Consider the following 5,864-nt stretch of genomic DNA (forward strand, 5'->3'; position numbering starts at 1 on the left):
GCAATGGGGGCCTTTTTGGTTCTGTCTTTACAATTTGGGTGGGGGCGGTGTAGGGTGAGCGCGGTTTGACTGATGCCATTGTAGCTTCTTTGTACGCCGATTATGTGTATATTCTTTGGTAGCTATGTTTGTATGGCTTTTTGTTTCATCCTGTGTGCATAAAATGGCGGCTTGCCGCGGCCCCTCCCCTGTTGTTCCTTCCACGGCCCGTTATTCTTCTGTTCCCCCGCCCCGTATTAGAAAATTAACCTTTTGTTATCCTGTTTTTGCTGATTGCTCGATGGCCTTTGTTGTTTTTCCTGTGCTCCTGGTGTCATATCCTGTGGGGAACTTATTCTCCTTTGCTACGTTTTTTACCGTGTGGTGGCCAGCCCGTGGGGTTGTAGGCCCGTATTTGTGAGCTTTTTTGTACAATAAAGGTTTAAAAAAAAAAAAAAAAAAAAAAAAAAGAAGTGCAAACTCTCTCCTCTTGAAACCACAGATTTTTCGCAAAAAGAGAAGGAGGCACAGAGCTTTCTCAGGCTCGGCCTGGAAGATCTGGAACTCTTTCCCACCGGAAGTCCGCAGAATCTCCTCCATGGCTGCTTTCAAACAGGAAGTAAAAATAATCCTAATGAACAAGTTCCTGCCATAAATGGTCATGGCTCGTCTGTTTTTCTCAACGCCCCTTTGACTACGTACTGTATTAGTCTAATACCTTGTGAAGCTCAGGGTCGTCTGCTATACCCTATTTAGTAATGTTTGTTCTTCTCCCAGTACGCTATGGTATTAACTAAATATGATATTCTTTGTTACCTCCTTTGTCATTTTCCCTTTACTATTTCCCACTCTTCCGAAGTGTGAAGTGCTCCGATACCCATCTAGGTCAGGTTCGCGGTATCCAAAACTTTCAAATAAAATTAAAATAAGTACACTTTGATATATCATATAAAGGGCCATCTTCCTATAAACCCTATGATGGGGACCAGGGATTGCTGATATACGACTACTATTGGGCCAGCAGCCTAGTACCTAGGGATGACACCTCCATAGCACTGGACATCGCCCTTGAACACTACGGCATACTCTATGTCCTTTATGGTTCCAATACACTCAATCCCTCCCACCTGCAGCACAGATATCTTTCATCTCTTGGCATCAAGCGGTGTGGGAGATCCAATGGCAAGGAGTGCTAACTGTGGAATCACCACTGTGGGCCATGAAATGGCTGAAGTATGCAGTCTTGCTGGAGGGCTTCTGGGCTTGGGATAATATTGTTGTATTCAGGCTTTGGGACGTCTGGCAGGGCACCGCTATGTACACACTTCAATTTCTTGTAGACACCTACGAAATGCACAAGATACAATGTTATCAATATCTACAGCTGCGTCACGCACTTGAGGTTTCTTTCGATGCTACACAAATGTATTCACAACCCAAACCCCTTAGGACACATATAAAAGTATTTCCATCTTATAACGGTTGCTGGTGAATAATACTCCTGACCCTATGAGGACTTTAAAGGAAAGGTAAGCTCAAGACGTGGGGGCCCTCGAAGAGGAGGATTGGGTGGAGGCCAGAATGGCCCCATAGACGCTCAGGGCCGACTGGGAACCGAAACCGGCCCTGGCAAAATGCTCGGTTGGCCCTCGGGGGGGGGGGGGGGTTGCTGCCAAACTGTTTGCATGGGGCAGTTTTTGCCGATTTTGTTACATGGGGCCGAAATTGCTAGCTCCCGGTAACAAAAATGGCACCATGAGGCTCAAACCCGGCCACCACCTTGGCGGCCCACCAGGGAAACGCCCAGTGCCCGCTACGGCCAGTCCGGCCCTGTATTCGCTGGCGATTTCTAGGAAGTTGCAACTGATCCAGTTAAAATACCTGCACTGTGTTCATTTTAGCCCCATAAGAGTACAAAATTAATCATTTACTTAGACCCGCTGTGTTTGAGATGTCACCAATCCTTGGCCAACTTTTTTCACATCATATGGGAATATCCTGTCATACAGCTGTACTGACGAACAGTTTGTTCCACACTATCACATGTTGTGGGCAGGTCACTAAACCTGGACCCAAAATGGTCCTACATGGGCTAACTGATGGGGGGGTGGGGGGTGGGGGGGTGGGGTAGAGGAGTTAACATATAAGGATTTTCGGCAACCCGGCTTCTTTATTGCTAAGAGGCATCTTGCTCGGCATTGGCGCTCTGTGCAATCACCGATAATAACTGAATGAAAACATGGACTAAAAAACTGTGCTGCAGCAGAAACTCCTACATACAGGTCAAGTGGCTGTCCTGAGAAGCAACAAATGATCTGGGGGGATTAGAAGTCTCATACGGATGGGCTTAATGTGTGTAGTTAATATGCGCACTGAGGACCAAGGTTCTGTGCTGGATAACTGTGCAGCAATGTTTATTTGTGTTAAAACAGAAGGTGCTGTATAAGACTTAAAATCCAATAAGAAGTGTTAGATAAAAAAAGAGCCTGGGTGTCTGGCTTGACTATTGATGGGTTTCCAAATCTCGAAGATTGCGGCCTTCTCTTCCTCAAATGTCTTAGGAAAATTCTCAGGGGTCTTTTTCTCTCTGCACAAGAAACCATTGTTCAAGCCATAAGAATTTATCAGCTATACTATGGAAATGTGCTTTACTTAAGTACACCAAAAATCATTGCTGGGTAGACTTCAGATTGTACAAAATGCAGCAGTGTACCTGCTCTGTCATATACCTAGGCATTCCTTGGTAGCTATCCATCTACACTCCCTCCACAGGCTACCAGTCGAGAAGCGCATTCATTTTAAAACTCTGTGCTTTATGCACGGGGCACTCTACTGCGGTGGCCATGGCTCCTCCTACCTTAGTGTGCTGGTTCAACTCTATTCTCCCAAGCACAGTCTTCACTCTGGGAATCAGCTTTTTTATACCACACCTCACTATGAATTAGCAAGGCAGGGTAGCAGGTCTTTTGCTGTTGTTAGTCCTACTTTATGGAACTCTCTTCCCTTAAAAACTCCAGATTGCACTTTTTTCTGGAGTTTCATGGGCTGCTGAAAACTTGACTATTCCAGGACTGCTATTTTAAGACTCTTATTGCTTCTTTGTTATTGGTAGCGCTGGGAAACCCCTTTGAGGTAGCCATACACTTTATAAATGTATTATTATTATCAGTAGTGGCCGGCAACATTAAAATATGGTGGGGCCCGATGCCCAAAAAACTCACCATATACGTTGCTTGATTTGAGTACAGTTCCTGGCGCTCTCCTCGGTGGTGACGCCAGCAGGAAATGGCAGGACTTCCTCCCTTGTGCAACACAAATGTAACCAATCATGGAGCGGTTGGAGCAGGCTAACCCAACGCTCATTTTGAGGCTGGGGCCTGTGCCTGCAACCCCCAGCTTTTCTCTGCCCTGAAATTGCTAGCTCTGAAGTGCGCATGTCAGATTGGACAGCCGGCCAATCTCAGATGCACGCTGGCTTGGGCTGCAGTAATAATACAGTTGAACGAATCAACCGCACACTGTAACAGCACAAGCCTGTGACAAATTATAATAAAATATAATTTATTACCATTTTATTAATGTGTGTACCTGCTGGGCTCACAGCAGGTGAGGTGACAGTCCTCCACCATAACAGAGGGACCACTGCGGATTATTATTATTATTAAATACACGGAAGCATAAGTGACATTGCCAAGATCGAACAGACAAGGAAAAGATGGTCTTATGGGAGGCACCATCACTGTAGTGAAGTCTCTGGTATACACTGATCGGCCTGGACTCCTATATTAACAGGTAGCAATTTATTTGCTCGTCAGGATTGTTTCATGAAACCTAAGGTTCGGTTACAAGTTACAAGTATATATATAGGCGCTGATGATGAAGGCAGTAAGGTGCAGCGTGTGTTGAAAATGGATTCCAGCAACCCACTGTGGATTAAACTGGAGATACATTAACAAGCCTGTGTGCCGGCTCACTGGAGCTATACAATACAACTACAAATCCCAGAATGCTGGGAGAGCGGCCACGCCCATTGTGGCGGGAGATTGTATTATAAAGGAGGCACATGAGACTTGTATCCTTGTTCTTAAGCCTCTGAGGAAGTGATTCTTTCACGAAACGCGACAGGCTTTTAAAGACTTTGAGAAAAGATGCGAGGAATACCTGACCCCGCACGTTGCAGCCATCATTAAAATTATTTGAGCAATACTTACCTGTCTTGGGCTCTTCCGCAGGGGTGACTCTTTTGTTGGATTTGTACGGCTGACCCAGCCGGGGAAGGAGCCCAGCCGAGTAAAAACGGACCCACGCAATGCCCGCCGGCATGTGCGGCAGCGGGACAGGCGCTGATGATGAAGGCAGTAAGGTGCAGCGTGTGTTGAGAATGTATTCCAGCAACCCACTGTGGATTAAACTGGAGATACATTAACAAGCCTGTGTGCCGGCTCACTGGAGCTATACAATACAACTACAAATCCCAGAATGCCGGGAGTGCGGCCACGCCCATTGTTGCGGGAGATTGTATTATAAAGGAGGCACCTGAGACTTGTATCCTCTGAGGAAGTGATTCTTTCATGAAACGCGTCACGCGTCAGGCTTTTAAAGACTTTGAGAAAAGATGCGAGGGATACCTGACCCCGCACGTTACAGCCATCATTAAAATTATTTGAGCAATACTTACCTGTCTTGGGCTCTTCCGCAGGGATGACTCTTTTGTTGGATATATATATATATATATATATATATATATATATATATATATATATATATATATGTACAAAACACCACCCTAGACCCAGGGACATCCTTCGTCAGCCTCTGGTCTCAACTGATGGAACTATCAGACCAACATTCCAAGTGAGAGAGCAACATTCCCTTCAGCATCGTACCCAAGGTGTAGGGGAGACATACAGGACCCAAAGAAAGCCAGACACATCATGCTAGTATTGCAGCAAACACTAGTGTAATAGACTTATGTCATGTTAGCTCAGGGCTGGAAACGTACTTGCGTGTAGCATATATAGGTTGTACATTTCTAGTAAGAGCAAGCATCTGCACAGCCTAGGTCTAACTTTAACGTGCACATACGGCCATGTACAAACAATGCTTGCACGCAACTGCGTATCAATACCAGACATATTGGTTTTGTCGATGCTTGTTCACCGTCCGCTTACAAGGTCGTAGTCGAGAACGGCTTGAAGAATCAACAAAAGACCACAACAGTCCCTTCCAGCATTTTAGGGCGCTTTTAATTTCACAGTGTGTGAGGTATGTTAGTAATGAAAGAATTGCGGCACTCAACCACTGAGGACGTCACCCATAACAGAGTTTATTTATTCATCATGATTCATGAAGTGTACTTTTTAACAAGAGTAGATTATTTCTACAAAGGGAGATGGAAGGTAAATGAAAATGAAAGCACGGATGCATAAAGAGTTGTTGGGAGCACTCCTGGCGGATTTTTACTTAACGGAAATTACATCACACTTTGAAGTTGCACAGACCAGGGCGTACACAGGAACATTTCTTAATCATGAAACAAAAGTGAACACTTCATGTCATAATAAAACTGGCCAGAAGAGGGTAGTGTTGAGTCACCCAAGAACACGCCAACGAAACTCTGTAATAGACTAGGAAAGAAGAGCACTGGAGAAACTGGGAGTTGGCTGAAGAGAGGCGCCGAGTGGGCACAGGGAGTACGGACAGGGGTTGTATGAGGTGAAGAGACTCGGCAGGGCGCAGGAAGAACACGGCCATCTGGGAAGGAGGCGGTAGAAAAGCCACAAGGAGAGCATTACCCCCTGAAGACGTGAATGACAATATAAACAATAACATGAAAACAACAAAGGTGAGGGAGGACTTTGTAGTAACCAAGTCCAGGCTGGAAG

The sequence above is a fragment of the Lissotriton helveticus genome, chromosome 12 (genome assembly GCF_964261635.1).
Source record: "Lissotriton helveticus chromosome 12, aLisHel1.1, whole genome shotgun sequence".
Lineage (NCBI taxonomy): Eukaryota > Metazoa > Chordata > Amphibia > Caudata > Salamandridae > Lissotriton > Lissotriton helveticus.